Source organism: Xyrauchen texanus, chromosome 15, assembly GCF_025860055.1.
Source record: "Xyrauchen texanus isolate HMW12.3.18 chromosome 15, RBS_HiC_50CHRs, whole genome shotgun sequence".
In the NCBI taxonomy this organism is placed as follows: domain Eukaryota; kingdom Metazoa; phylum Chordata; class Actinopteri; order Cypriniformes; family Catostomidae; genus Xyrauchen; species Xyrauchen texanus.
Genome location: NC_068290.1, coordinates 18,054,865 through 18,069,158, shown reverse-complemented (window position 1 = coordinate 18,069,158; position 14,294 = coordinate 18,054,865). Strand labels below are relative to the sequence as shown.

Sequence of the window (14,294 nt, the reverse complement as noted above, 5' to 3'; positions counted from 1 at the left end):
TTCGTTATAGCCAATCAGAACATATTTTTTGTTCAACATACAGCTCTGTGTAGAAGGATTTTGGACTTATGAGATTTCACTGTGGACAGGGCCACACTGTAGATGCCTAGCAATAAACAATGTAATTTTGCTTGTCATTGCTGGCTAGGACAAAAACTCAGATTTACATGGAAGTGATTTTCCTTCATTTTTATCGCTTGTCCCTTTATTGTGTCCTGTCTGGTTAGGACACACTGTTACACACAATACTGTGGCTTGCCTTTAAGCAAAGCAAAATAGGAAGAGAGACAGAAGGAAAGACTGCCACACAAGGAGAGAAAAAGTGAACAGAGAGAAATAGAGCACAACATAGAGGCTGATAAAGAGAGAAAGACTGACCAAGAGAATAAGGAGATGCCGTGGAGACTGAGAGAGTGAGACAGGAGATTTGTGGAGAGCTTGGTGCTGTCAGTAAGAAGCTGGCTAGAGCTTGTCTCTCATTTTCACGTAGCAGATTGGAGGAGCAGATTGCACTCTGAAATGCCCAGAGATTTGGGCAGCTTCCGATGGGGGATTTGTAGAGATTCTTTTGAAATCTGCCCATTATGAATGTTAAGTGAAAAGTGCCTTCATCTTCTACGCAAAGACATTGTTTTCTCTGAGCATTTCCTCTGTTAGTTTTGGCTCAGTGTCTAAGTGTCACAGTCTTGAAATGGTCTATAGCTTCATTTAACTGTATCTGGAGACTAGATCATTTATGAATTAAATTGTTTTACATTTTAACAGGCCTCATTTCTTTGTATGTGGAGACAGTTGAGAACATGACTTCCAAATTTGATTTACCTTTCGAGTACTCAAAATTACCTAAATGCCCATCTCTGATTAAAAAATAACTTCTAAAATCTTGAATTCTGCAATTGTGTTCAATCGCTAATTGTATTTTTGTTGTCTTTGCTCTCAGGTTAATCGTGGAATGTCTCAGCTTCATTAAGCGGTCTAGCACTTTAGCAGAGACTTACCTCACCTTAATCATATGACTACAGTTCTGCTGTCTGATTGGATCATCTTTTGAGGTAAGAAGAACATATGGGAAGGAGTTTGATGAACTTGTGGAAAGGCCATTGACACCCCTAGATTTGCTCAGATGGTTTAAGTTTTTCCTTGTGCCCTGCTCTGTCTTTTGAAATTTGCTGTTAAGTACAGTTGAGCCCTTTGATGGACAATGACTTGATTTGACAGAAAATGTAAATATTCTGCAACCTTTCACTGGTGTATTCACCTTCATTGCTTATGGATGGAAGTCTTCATTTGTACCTTAGAAAACTAATGTAATTTTAAAGAAACATCTGACAATTTATCATACAATCTGTTTTTGAGTATAAATCAAGTCTGAGAGAGTTACAAGGAAATGGGCAGAAAGAAGGAAAAATAGCCAAAGAGTTGACAAAATCTAAGAGCCATAAATTAGAGATGACAAAATAGATAAGACAGGGATTTGACGAAGAAGATGAGACATAAAGAAGAAAACATGCACATTACAGCACGCTCAATGCAAGTATCTTTAGACTCAAGTCTGTTCCGGTGTTGGGTAATCAATAACTTAAAGTCACAACATTACAATTTTACTATGTTTCACAATAGCATGACAAACAAGTGACTTTCTCCAACTAAGCGATGTAGCAGCACCAAATGCTACATCAGTTTTTGTCACATTGTATTGCACACATAGCTATACAGCCAAACTAACTGAGGCAACAATCAAATGCTCTTTCCTGGAATGTCCCCTTTCTCATATGATGCGTCGGAAAGAACTCTTCATTCTAAATAATTGGTTCATTTGGGCAGGTTCATGTAAATGAAGGTAAAAACTTTGTTAATTGCTGATGTTCATTACTGTTTTTGAGTCAGTTATTCAAATTATAATGTACTTTATTCTTTAGCTGTATTAAGTGTAAATGTATCTCTTCAAGTTTAATGCTTTCGCTGTAATTGAGATCAGTGTTCATTCATTTAAAAACTCTCATTGTTTTTGTGCAAACAAAATACAGCTCTGATTATGTTATGTAATGTATAATTGAACATTAATATATTTATAAATATATGAACGCCTTAAGTGACTTCAATGTTGTTAGCTAATAGTTTAGAGCACCACTTTGAGGTTGAATTTAAATACTTAAACTTTGAGCTTTATGTAGCTTTAGTTGGACAATCCAAAGCTTCAAAGTAACTTCCTTTACATATGTCTGTACCCATTTCCCATGTCTGCTTAAATAATCTTTAGAGATCAAGACTTCCCCAATGCTAAAGTGCAGGACTGGGAACAGGGTTGGTTGTGACAGGCTCTGTCGACTGGCTGTGGGGAGCAGATGGCTGGCCAGATGCAGGGCTGCATTTGACCTTGGGCCCTGTGGAAGACTGAACAGCACTTCCACCTCTCCGCCTCCCTCAGCCTGTTCAAAACTCTGTGGTACTGCTGCTCTGATCTGACAGCTTATGGTTGTTTTATTTAGATGAGGCATATGGAGCCATTATATGCTCTATCGTTTAGCTGCTATCACTATTGCCTGTGTAGTTTTTAACCCAATATGTATTCAAACAATGACAAGATAAAGTCCCCTAGACTCTCCATAGTGACAGTGGAGAAACATCGTAAGATATGAGTAATCATGTTCAGTTCTGCGCTCGGTGAGAATGAAGGTGTCAGAATTATAATTGGGGTCAGTTGATCCAGAGTTGATAGAGGATCTTTTGTATGTCAGCTTTCCTCAGATTTATAAACTCACTTCCTTAAACCGTGCCCTAACCAAGTGCGATGCGACAAGTTCCCAGCAATGTGTAAATTGTCTGTCCACATTAAATGTGAAACTGCTGTGCATTGTGTGCAATATGTTCCAATTACGTCAATCAGTTGACGTTTAATACACAATTATGAGGAGCGTAATTGTGTACTAATTAGATTTCACAGTGGGTGGGGCTACATAGGACAATCCCACAGAAATAGAAACTATGGGTCTGTAGAGCATTCCACATTGCACTGTTATGAGATAGTCTTTCAAGGTCTCCTGGAGAGGAGAGGTGTCCAAGTCACAACAGCTGACCACTGGTGTTCTTCAAGGATCTTTTCGATATACACAACATCACTCGGACAGATCATTGAGGCACATGGCTTTTCCTACCACTGCTACGCAGATGACACGCAGCTCTACCTGTTGTTCCAGCTTGATGACCCTACTGTGTCAGCTCTGCCTAAAGGTTCTCTTCCTGCCTCTCGGACATTTCGGCATGGATGAAGAAACGCCACCTTCAGCTCAACCTTGCCAAGACAGAGCTCCTTATGATCCCAGCCAACCCATCTGTTGACCACAACCTCACTATTCATCTTGGTTCAACTACACTAACACCAACCAGAACAGCTCAGAACCTGGGAGTGGTGGAAGATGGCCAGCTTAATTTTACTGCCCACATCTCATCAACCACACTGTCTTGCAGATTCATGCTCTACAACATCAGGAAATTCAGACCTTTTCTGTCTGAATATGCTGCACAGCTCCAGGTCCAAACTCTGGTCATTTCAAGACTGGACTTGTGTAATGCTTTGTTGGCTGGCTTCCAGCTAACACATTTAATCCACTCCAGATGGTCCAGAATGCAGCACACGTGTCTGGTCTTCAGTCAGCCAAAAAGGTTTATGTCACCCCACTCTTGATTTCACTTCACTGGTTACCTGTACATGCCGCTTCACTCTGGCCTTCAGGACAGCCAATGGATCGCACCGTCTTACTTCAACTCACTTCTCCACGTCTATGCCCCAACTCGCTCTCTGCAATCTATGAACGAGTGACGCCTGGTGGTCCCATCACGTCACATGATCCCATTTGGATAGTGTCTGCTAAATGACTAAATGTAAATGAGACTCCATTTCAGTTAGGATGCTGCCATAGAAGACAGCTGGAGACAGTGAGGCAGCTCCCTAATGGGGCTTTTCTACTGCATGGTAGAACACGACTCAACACGCAACATCAACCCGTTCGTTTTAAAGTTAGCAACAGCAGTGACAGTATAATTTGTTCACGGGACGTTCAAATTGTGAAAAAAGAAATGGCTGTGCACAAAACCATGCCGTGGTCAATAAACGAGGTGCAGGAGGTCCACTCGTTAGCGATGAGCGAAACGAAAAAGTCTCTCAGGAAGTGTCTCAGCTGTTGGCCGCACACGGCTATCACTGGACCTACCAACATTGTAGGGAGAAGTAAAAAAATACAAACATTTAAGTGACTACAGAATCATCAAGGATAAGTGGAAGTGGTTCGACCAAATGGACGCTATCTAAACCGTCAAGCAATGGGAGGGAGAGTGCCCTGGACTCAGCCACGATGGAGGATGGTAGGTTAACTCCATATTCTGCTTGAACGCTTCAATTTATTTAATTGACCAGCTACTGGAAAGCTTGCTTCTAAAACAACCAGGCCAATTTAACTGTTACACTTGTATAAAATCACCATGCAACAACTGCTTGATGCAGCACAATGAGCTAGTAGTTAACAGCTAGCTAGTGTTATTGTTTTGGTCAGTTTGTGTCATGTTTAAGATGATGTCACGGCAGTAGAGGCGGCACAACTATGACGATCAGCCTATAATCCCACCCACATTGAGATGACACTAAACTGCAATGGAAATGCAAGATCGGAAACGTGAGGCGAGTCGAACCATAACGTGCAGTGCCTTAAGTTTAGGAACAGACCCAAAGTGATTGACAAAATTCCCTAGGCACAGTTGGTTTGGATAAAAAAATTGTTTTACATTTTTTATCACGTTGCAAATTGTTAGCACACTTGCTCAGTTTAATGGATGTTTGGTTCAAGTCTTCTGTGTAAATGGGGCTCTGTAAGATGTGTGTTGTTGAAAGCATCTGGTTGAAGCATCAAATCATCTGTTTCAATGGGTCACACCTCTCTTTGCCTAAGCGAGGTCAGTGTAGTGCTCCTTTCATGAGAGCTTCTCTTTCTTAATGGCTTGGCAGCTTTTAGCACATTGTTAACAAGTGAAATGTCTACCAGTTCACTAATGTTCTCATTCAAACCCTTGTTTGTGCAGTGACCTATGTGAAATTCTCACACATATACTCTGCAAGTGGTTCCTACATTATCACTTTCCATTTCACAATTTTCTTAATTAGTAGGGTTTTCTAAAGCATGCATCACAATTACTGTTGCTCATATTTTGGATTAGGGATTTGTAAAAAATGTCTTACCCTAAGAATTTAAATTTGGCTTGTAACTTGTCATGCGCCACCTCAAATTGTGAGGTATCATTTAAAAATACGATGAGCAATTACTTTTCTAAGTGGTCAGATGTAAAAATACTTTTTGCATTTTTACATTTGCGGTATTCGGACAGTAAAAATAGACTTGCATTTGAAGGAAGCAGTTTGTTTTGGGCGCTTTTGATTTGCTCTTTTGAGGCCCTAGCAACCACTCAGCAATACACACACAAAAAACCTTAGCATGTGGTCTAAACAAGTGCATAGTATCACAAAAGAAACAAGATATTGGCAGAAATACAGCCTCAGTCACCATTCACTTTCATTGTGTTGAAAAAAGATGCAATGAAAGTGAATGGTGACTGAGACTAACATACTCTTTTGTGTTCCATGGAAGAAAGAACATCGTACATGTTTTTGAACAACTTGAGGGTTAATAAAATTTCCTTTTTTGGTGAACTATTTTGACAATGCCAGTTCTGACAATTGGGACTGAAATGATCATGTTGGCGATGTTGACAACTCAAATCAAATCAAATCAAATCAAATCACTTTATTGTCACACTACCATGTACACAAGTGCAACAGTAGGTGAAATTCTTGTGTGCAGTTCCGAGCAACATAGCAGTCATGACAGTGACGAGACATATACCAATTACAATAAACAACATACTTACACAAAACAATTTACATATCAAATGTACACATACTTACACAAAACAATTTACAAATCAGATGTACACATACTTACACAACACAATAATTATATACAATGCAGAATATAGAACAGAATATACAATACAGTACAATAAGTGGGAGTATATGAAATATATATGTGTATATATATATATAGCAGTTGTATTGAGGAGAATATGTTGACAGTCCAGTGTGAGATTATAGCTGAATAAAGTGCAGTGCTAATTATTGATCCTGATAGATCAAGAGTTCAACAGTCTGATTGCTTGGGGAAAAAGCTATCATGTAGTCGGCTGGTGCGGGTCCTGATGCTGCGATACCGCCTGCCTGATGGTAGCAGTGAGAACAGCCCATGACTTGGGTGACTGGAGTCTCTGATGATCCTCCGAGCTTTTTTCACACACCGCCTGGTGTATATGTCCTGGAGGGAGGGAAGCTCACCTCCGATGATGTTCCTGGCAGTTCGCACCACCCTTTGCAGGGCTTTGCAGTTGTGCGCGGTGCTATTGCCGTACCAGGCGGTGATGCAGCCAGTCAGGATGCTCTCTACAGTGCTGGTGTAGAACCGTGTGAGGATGTGGTGGTTCATTCCAAACTTCCTCAGCCGTCTCAGGAAGAAGAGGCGCTGGTGAGCCTTCTTCACAACGGCCTCAGTGTGGACGGACCATGTGAGTTCCTCAGTAATGTGGACACCGAGGAACTTGAAGCTGCTGACTCTCTCCACCGGTGCTCCATTGATGGTGATGGGGCTGTGTTCTCCGTCTTTCTTCCTGAAGTCCACAACAAGCTCCTTGGTTTTACTGACGTTGAGGGAGAGGTTGTGCTCCTGACACCAGCGTGTCAGAGTGTGCACCTCCTCTCTGTAGGCTCTTTCATCATTGTCAGTGATCAGACCTACCACCGTCGTATCGTCAGCAAACTTAATGATGGCATTGGAGCTATGTGTTGCCACACAGTCATGTGTGTACAGGGAATACAGGAGTGGGCTGAGAACACAGCCCTGCGGGGCTCCAGTGTTGAGGGTCAGTGATGAGGAGGTGTTGCTGCCCATTCTAACCACCTGACGTCTGCCTGACAGGAAATCCAAGATCCAGCTGCACAGCGAGCTGTTTAAGCCCAGAGCCCGGAGTTTCTCATCAAGCTTGGAGGGCACTATGGTGTTGAATGCTGAGCTGTAGTCTACAAACAGCATTCTCACATATGTGTTCCTTTTTCCAGGTGGGAGAGAGCAGTGTGTATTGTAGATGCAATGGCATCATCAGTGGAGCGGTTGTTGCGGTAGGCAAACTGCAATGGGTCCAAAGAGGGGGCAGAACAGAGCAGATGTGATCTCTGATTAACCTCTCGAAGCATTTGCTGATGATGGGGGTCAGAGCAACAGGACGCCAGTCATTTAAGCATGTGATTATAGCTTGCTTCGGTACAGGCACAATGGTTGATGTTTTGAAGCATGTGGGGACTACAGACAGGGAGAGGGACAGATTGAAAATGTCCGTAAAAACACCAGCCAGTTGATTCGCGCACGCTCTGATGACGCGGCCCGGAATGCCGTCTGGACCCGCGGCTTTACGGATGTTCACCCGTCGGAATGATCGGGTTACATCCACAACAGAGACGGAGAGTGAATCAACCTCTGTAGCGTCAGTCGCGAGTGCACTCTCCGCGAGGGCGGTGTTACTGTCCTCAAAACGAGCATAAAATGTATTAAGTTCGTCCGGGAGAGATGCAGCGGTGTTCATGGCGGAGACTTTATTCCGCTTGTAGTCCGTGATTGTGTTAATTCCCTGCCACATACTTCTGGAGTCAGTGGTGTTGAACTGACTTTCAAGTTTGTGCCTGTACTGGCGTTTAGCTGCACTGATAGTGTTACGGAGGGCATAACTGGCTTGTTTACACTCCTCCGTGTTAGGAGAATTAAAAGCGGAGGTCCGCGCAGTGAGTGCCGCGCGAACATCGCCGTTAACCCATGGTTTCTGGTTGGGGTATATCCGTATAGTTTTGGTCGGAACAACGTCCTCTACGCACTTCCTGATGAAACACGTTACGCTGTCAGCGTAAACCTCGATGTCGTCATCAGAGGCGGACCGGAACATCTCCCAGTCCGCGTGATCAAAACAGTCTTGTAGCGCAGAGTCTGATTGGTCCAGCACTGGATCGTTCTGCGGGTGGGTGCTTCCTGTTTCAGTTTCTGCCTGTAAGCGGGCAGAAGCAGAACGGAAGAATGGTCCGATTTGCCAAATGGGGGCGGGGAGGGATTTGTAGCCTTCCGGAAGGGAGAGTAACAATGATCCAAAACCCGGTCCCCTCGTGTGTTGAACTTTATGTGTTGGTGGTATTTTGGGGCGATTGCTTTGAAGTTGGCTTTGTTAAAGTCCCCGGCAACAATGAACGCAGCCTCAGGGTGCGCGGTTTCCTGCTCACTTATACACCCATACAGTTCCCTGAGTGCCCGGTCTGTGTCGGCTTGCGGGGGATGTACACAGCTGTGATGATAACCGCTGTGAATTCCCTCGGCAGCCAGAATGGTCGACACAGAAGCATGAGATATTCCAGATCAGGAGAGCAAAAGACTTGATGAAATGTACGTTCCTCTGATCACACCATGATTTGTTGATCATAAAACATACACCACCACCTCTGCTTTTACCAGAGAGGTCTTTCGCTCTGTCCGCTCGGTGCACGGAAAAGCCCGTGATTTCGATGGCCGAGTCTGGAATCTCCGTGAGACAGCCAGGTTTCTGTAAGGCACATAACGCAGCAGTCCCTCGTCTCTCGTTGGAAAGAGATCCGCTCTCAGCTCGCAGAGTTTGTTGTCCAGAGACTGAACATTTGCCAGTAGTATACTGGGTAGCGGGGTCGATTTGCACGACGTCTTACTCTGATGAGAACGCCGGCTCGTTTTCCTCTTTTCCTTCTGCGTTTCCGCGGCCGAGCAGCACAGACAAAGGGCTCCGCCGGCGTGTTTGTAAACAGCGGGTCGGCATTAAGGAATTTGAAGTCCGGTTTTCGATGTGTGATTGTAGAACTAATGTCCAAAAGCGTTTGTCTGTCGTAAACAATAAGGCAGACAACATCCAAGACAAAAAAACAAAGAACTGTAAACAAAACAAACAATAAACCGCAGTGTTGTAACGGAGCTCGCAACGCAACAGCCATACTCGGCGCCATCTTGAGTAACTGCTCTCCTCTAATTGTTTTGCATCCAAGTACAGACGTTCAGGCCACATTCTGTTCCTCCACTTCTTCACATTCATCAAAGTACAATTTACTCTCCAATCTCCAAAGATAACAGATCAAATAATCTATGAAACAAAAGACAGAACTGAACTTAATTTCCAGTCTTGTCTTGACAGAGTTTTGAATTGAACTCAAGAATATTTGATAGCTTTTCGACAGCCTCAAAAGAAGAATTCATTAACCTCAATCCTACATGAACATTTTTATTCTATCAAACATTAAGTCTGGCTCCACATCATCTTTTTTCCAGAAATGGTCTTCCTCTCAAAATAAGTCTATTTCACTACAGGTCAGCTGAATGGGCAGGTGCTAGCAGAGGGTATGGCCTGCCATGGCTTTTTACTGATTTATAAATTCTCTCTGATGGTTTATCACTCTCATTAATGTCAGCACCTGCTGTAGCTGGGCTCTATCTGTCTGCCCGCAGGCCCTGCAGCTGTGAACAGAGCTCTGGCACACTCTACCCACCAACCATGTCCTCCACCCTTCCTCTCTACCAATAAGCAAATAGCTGGGATGGTTGTAAAATCACCTTGCTTGAATTAAATGTGTAGAGGTACAGCTGAAGTCAGAAGTTTACATACACCTAAGCCAAATATATTTAAATTCCTGACATTTAATCGCAGAAAGCAGTCCCTGTCTTAGGTCAGTTAGGATCACTACTTTATTTTAAGAATGTGAAATGTCAGAATATTATTAGAAATAATGATTTGTTTCAGATTTTATTTCTTTCAACACATTCCCAGTGGGTCAGAAGTTGACATACACTTTGTTAGTATTTGGTAGCATTGCCTTTAAATTGTTTAACTTGGGTAAAATTATTTGGGTATTCTTCCACAAGCTTCTCACAATTAGTAGCTGAATTTTTTTGGCCCATTCCTCCAGACAGAACTGGTTTAACTGAGTCAGGTTTGTAGGCCTCTTTGCTCACATACTCTTTTTCAGTTCTGATCAGATTGAGGTCAGGGCTTTGTGATGGCCACTCCAATACCTTGACTTTGTTGTCTTTAAGCCATTTTGCCACAACTTTGGAGGTATGCTTGGGGTCATTGTCCATTTGGAAGACCCTTTTGTGACTGAGCTTTAACTTCATGGCTGATGTCTTGAGATTTTGCTTCAATATATCAACATCATTTTCCTTACTCATGATGCAATCTATTTTGTGAAGTGCACCAGTCTCTCTTGCAGCAAAGCACCCCCACAACATGCCACCCCCATGCTTCCCATTTGGGATGGTGTTCTTCAGCTTGCAAGTCTCACCCTTTTTCCTCCAAACATAACAATGGTCATTATGGCCAAAATGTTAAATTTTTGTTTCATCAGACCAGAGGAAATTTCTCCAAAAAGTAGAATGTTTGTCCCCACGTGCACTTGCAAACAGTAGTCTGGCTTTTTATGGCAGTTCAAGAGCATTTGCTTCTTCCTTAATGAGTAGTAGCCTTTCAGGTTATGGCGATATAGGACTCGTTTTACTGTGGATATAGATACTTGTCTTTTGCTGTTGTTCTGGGATTGACTTGCACTTTTCACACCAAACTACATTCATCTCTAGGAGACAGAATACATCTTCCTAAACTGTATGATGGCTGCATGGTCCCATGGTGATATACTTGCATACTATTGTTTGTACAGATGAACGTGGTACCTTCAGGCATTTTGAAATTGCTCCCAAGGATGAATTAGACTTGAAAAGGTCCATCATTTTTTTTTCTACAGTCTTTGCTGATTTGTCTTGATTTTTCCATGATGTCAAGCAAAGAGGCACTGAGTTCGAAGGTAGGCCTTAAAATACATCCACAGGAACACCTCCAACTGACTCCAATTAGCCTGTCAGAAGCTAATTGCCTAAAGGATTGACATAATCTTCTGGAATTTGCCAAGCTGTTTAAAGGGACAGTTAATAAGTGAATGTAAACTTCTGACCCACTGGAATTGTGATTGTCAAAAGTGAAACAATCTGTCTGTATACAATTGTTGGAAAAATGACTCTTGTCATGCACAAACAAGATGCCAAAACTATAGTTTGCTAATATGAAATCTGTGGAGTGGTTAAACAAAATTGTTTTCATGCCTTCAACCTAAGTGTATGTAAACTTCTGACTTCAACTGTATGTGCTTACTGGGCTGGTAGAGTGTGAAGTGTAGTGTGCTAGCCCCTTGAACCGTGAAATTATATGACAAAAGGACGCTTGACCAATAGAAAATCGAAACATCACACACCCTTGGCTCAATATAAAAAATACATATTTTAAAGCTGTTTGTTTTATTGTTGCAGGAAAGTGAGTTTACAAAATATTTTATAATTTTCAATATAATTAATGTTAATAATCCCGTGTGACATTTATCATGGTCTGTTGCATGGTACAAAAAATGTGTGTGTGTTCAAAGCCTATTGTGAACGCCCCTTAAGAGTGGCTGGGGGGGATTAGAATACAAATCTGGCCAAACTCGAACTTGCATGTGCCACATTAACACTACATGTCAATTTGTCTGTAGTACATGTGCAAACTGCTAGGCCATGGTTCCTGTTATTTTTTTCAGTTTTTTGTTTTTTTTAAACCTTGTAATCTTGTTCTGCCTGAGAAAATAAATTGGATAAAACAACTAATTTCATCAAGCTGTAACTGTTGGATGAAATGCAATCCTTGTTCACCTTTACACTGGGCCTGAAAGAGCTTGTGCTGTGCTAAGGGAAGCAGGGATTCCAAAACCAGTGCTGGTAGGATTTTTCAGTATAATTTGGTGAAAAATAAATAAACAATTCAAGGAAATTTGATGAATGGGGTTAATACAGACTGCTTAATGCAAAGATCCTTGAAGATGACATTTGTTTTGTTGCACAGAAAATGTAAATGAAGTGGAAAGCCCTGCTTCAAGATGTCTCTGAGGGAGGAAGGCACTATGTTCATAGAAAAACAGTAGATCTGGGATCAGGTTCTACCTTGTTTTCGTTAATCTAAGACACAATGGACTACAAAGCAAAACAGATCTAGAAATATCTTGCATAATGATATACTGTATATTTTTAGAAACCACATCAAAATAAAAATGGGAGTTTTGTGTCTTTTAGTCCATGTCTGCTAGCTTTGAAGCCATATATGCAAGTGTAATCCTAAAAGTTGACAAGCATAGCCTTTAGCAGATACACAATTTTTAAATGTACAGTCTCTGTTTTCTGAGAAAATTGACAGAAATATTTATAACTCATCTTGCACTGCACAGATTTTTGTCCAATTAAATGCCCACTATAATAACGTCCTTCCCATTACCCTCTGCCACCAACTAGCAAGTAGCAAATCATTGTTTAAGGATGCGATGTAACTAATGCCTATTGGGCATTTTCAAAAAAGTATGATCCCTTTCTTCCTGCCCAAACTTCTGTTTTTGAATTAAGGCTGTAACACAGGAAAGAAAACCGTGCTTATCATTTTCTATTTTCTTGGCTTGGTTTAGCATCTGACTGCGTGTAATTACAGTATGTTCGGTTTTAAACGTTCAGTTTTGCCAATGAGATGTGACCCTAGCTGAAACCATTGACTTGAGAGACTTGAGCATCAGAACTTGCACATTTGAGCATCCCTGCCAAAATGGTCTCATCAGAATTCAGAATTTTTAAAAGGAGTTTAAAAGGAGCTTAATGGACGACTGTAGTGACAGGTTTGGCTCACTGAGGAGATTTGAACTGCCTTGTAATAATTTACCTCAGATAGAGAGGGCACCTCCTTGAAAATGTAGCTTTCTTTGTTAAATGTTTGTTAAATAAATAAAATCTTGTGCTAATTAACCCTTGGTCTCAATTACACAATGCATTTTGTTTCTAGTTAAAGACTCTTGTCCTTTTTGACATTTTGAGGGTATGTAACGATACATGTGACATATTTGTAAGGTGGCAATGATGTAACCACATAAAGGTTTCTTGTAATTATTTAAAGGAATAGTTCAGCCAGAAATGAACATTTTGTCACTCACAGAGCCGGTGTCTCGGCTCTCTTTGGCACCAATTGGCACAGTTTCTCAGAGAAGTAGTTATATCCTAACAGTGAGCATGTGACTCTGACAAAATGTCTTTGAAGATCTAGTCACAAATCAAATGTTTCGGTTCTCAAGTTCAACTCGATCAGTATGCACTTTAAATTTCAATTACAGTCTTTTTAGGGTCATGCAAACATTTGAGTCCAACTGAAATCACCTTTTGTGAAACCTGATTAACAGACCTAGAGAATGCGATTGTAGCTTGCTTCATTCAGCATCTGTACAGTACACCTTTATTGGACCACAACTGGCTTTGATGCGTAATATGTTTTACTGGCACTTCCTCAGCTGACATCCTTCCTTTAAATATTAAATTATGCATTGTCGTGTTCTTGGACAGACAGATGATGACTGTAGCTTGACTATGCAAATATGCGCTGTAGTTCGATTACAACTGTTCATGTAAATGTACTAATTGACTCATTGACCCAGATGCAGTGGACAACAGCAGAGGGGAAGATTTATCAATGAACAATGAATTTCGGGTCTGTTTCTCACACAAAGCATAATGTGGAAAAAACAGTGTTTTATTATTGTTAATGTGGTTGTTGTTCCACAGAAGAAAAAGTCTAAAAGATTTGGAACATTGAGCATAAGTAAATTATGACAGAATTTTCATTTTTGGTTGAACTATTCCTTTAATAGGCGACTTTAGTGACACAGTTTTTGAAGAGATTTGAAGCACTCTCCTGTAATTTACTTCTGACGTAGTGGACACCTTTGGAATTTAGTTTCATGCACTTAATGTTAACTAAACTTTTTTGTTAAATTAAAAATATCTTGTGCTCATGAACTTTACTCTTGCCCTCAGTAACACACTTTCTGTATATCTAGCTAAAGTCTCTGTTGTCATTGTCCTTTTGAAGCATTGAGGGTGTGTAACAAATGTATGTGATACATTCAGATCATGCTGTCTTTCCTTCTAATTCCTTCCTCACTTGCTTTCTCCTTTATTTACTCTCAAGTCATTTGTCTCCTTGCCCTAATTTAACTGAGCACTTTATGTGGCCTCTTTGTGTGGGAGGCCTGTCTCATTTAAAGGCCTGATTGGAATAAGGAGATGATGGTGCTGAAGGAGCCATTTATACGA

The 14,294-nt window shown here is 41.3% G+C and overlaps 1 protein-coding gene across 3 annotated transcripts in view; it reads left to right on the top strand.

Moving 5' to 3' along the window:
* Positions 1-14,294, top strand: part of LOC127655705 (semaphorin-6D-like) — a 204,289-nt gene that overhangs the window by 23,481 nt on the left and 166,514 nt on the right. For all 3 annotated transcript variants that reach the window (XM_052143648.1, XM_052143647.1, XM_052143643.1), the window contains exon 2: positions 941-1,052. The gene's annotated coding sequence lies outside the window, so the exon portion shown is untranslated. The remainder of the gene's footprint in view (positions 1-940; positions 1,053-14,294) is intronic.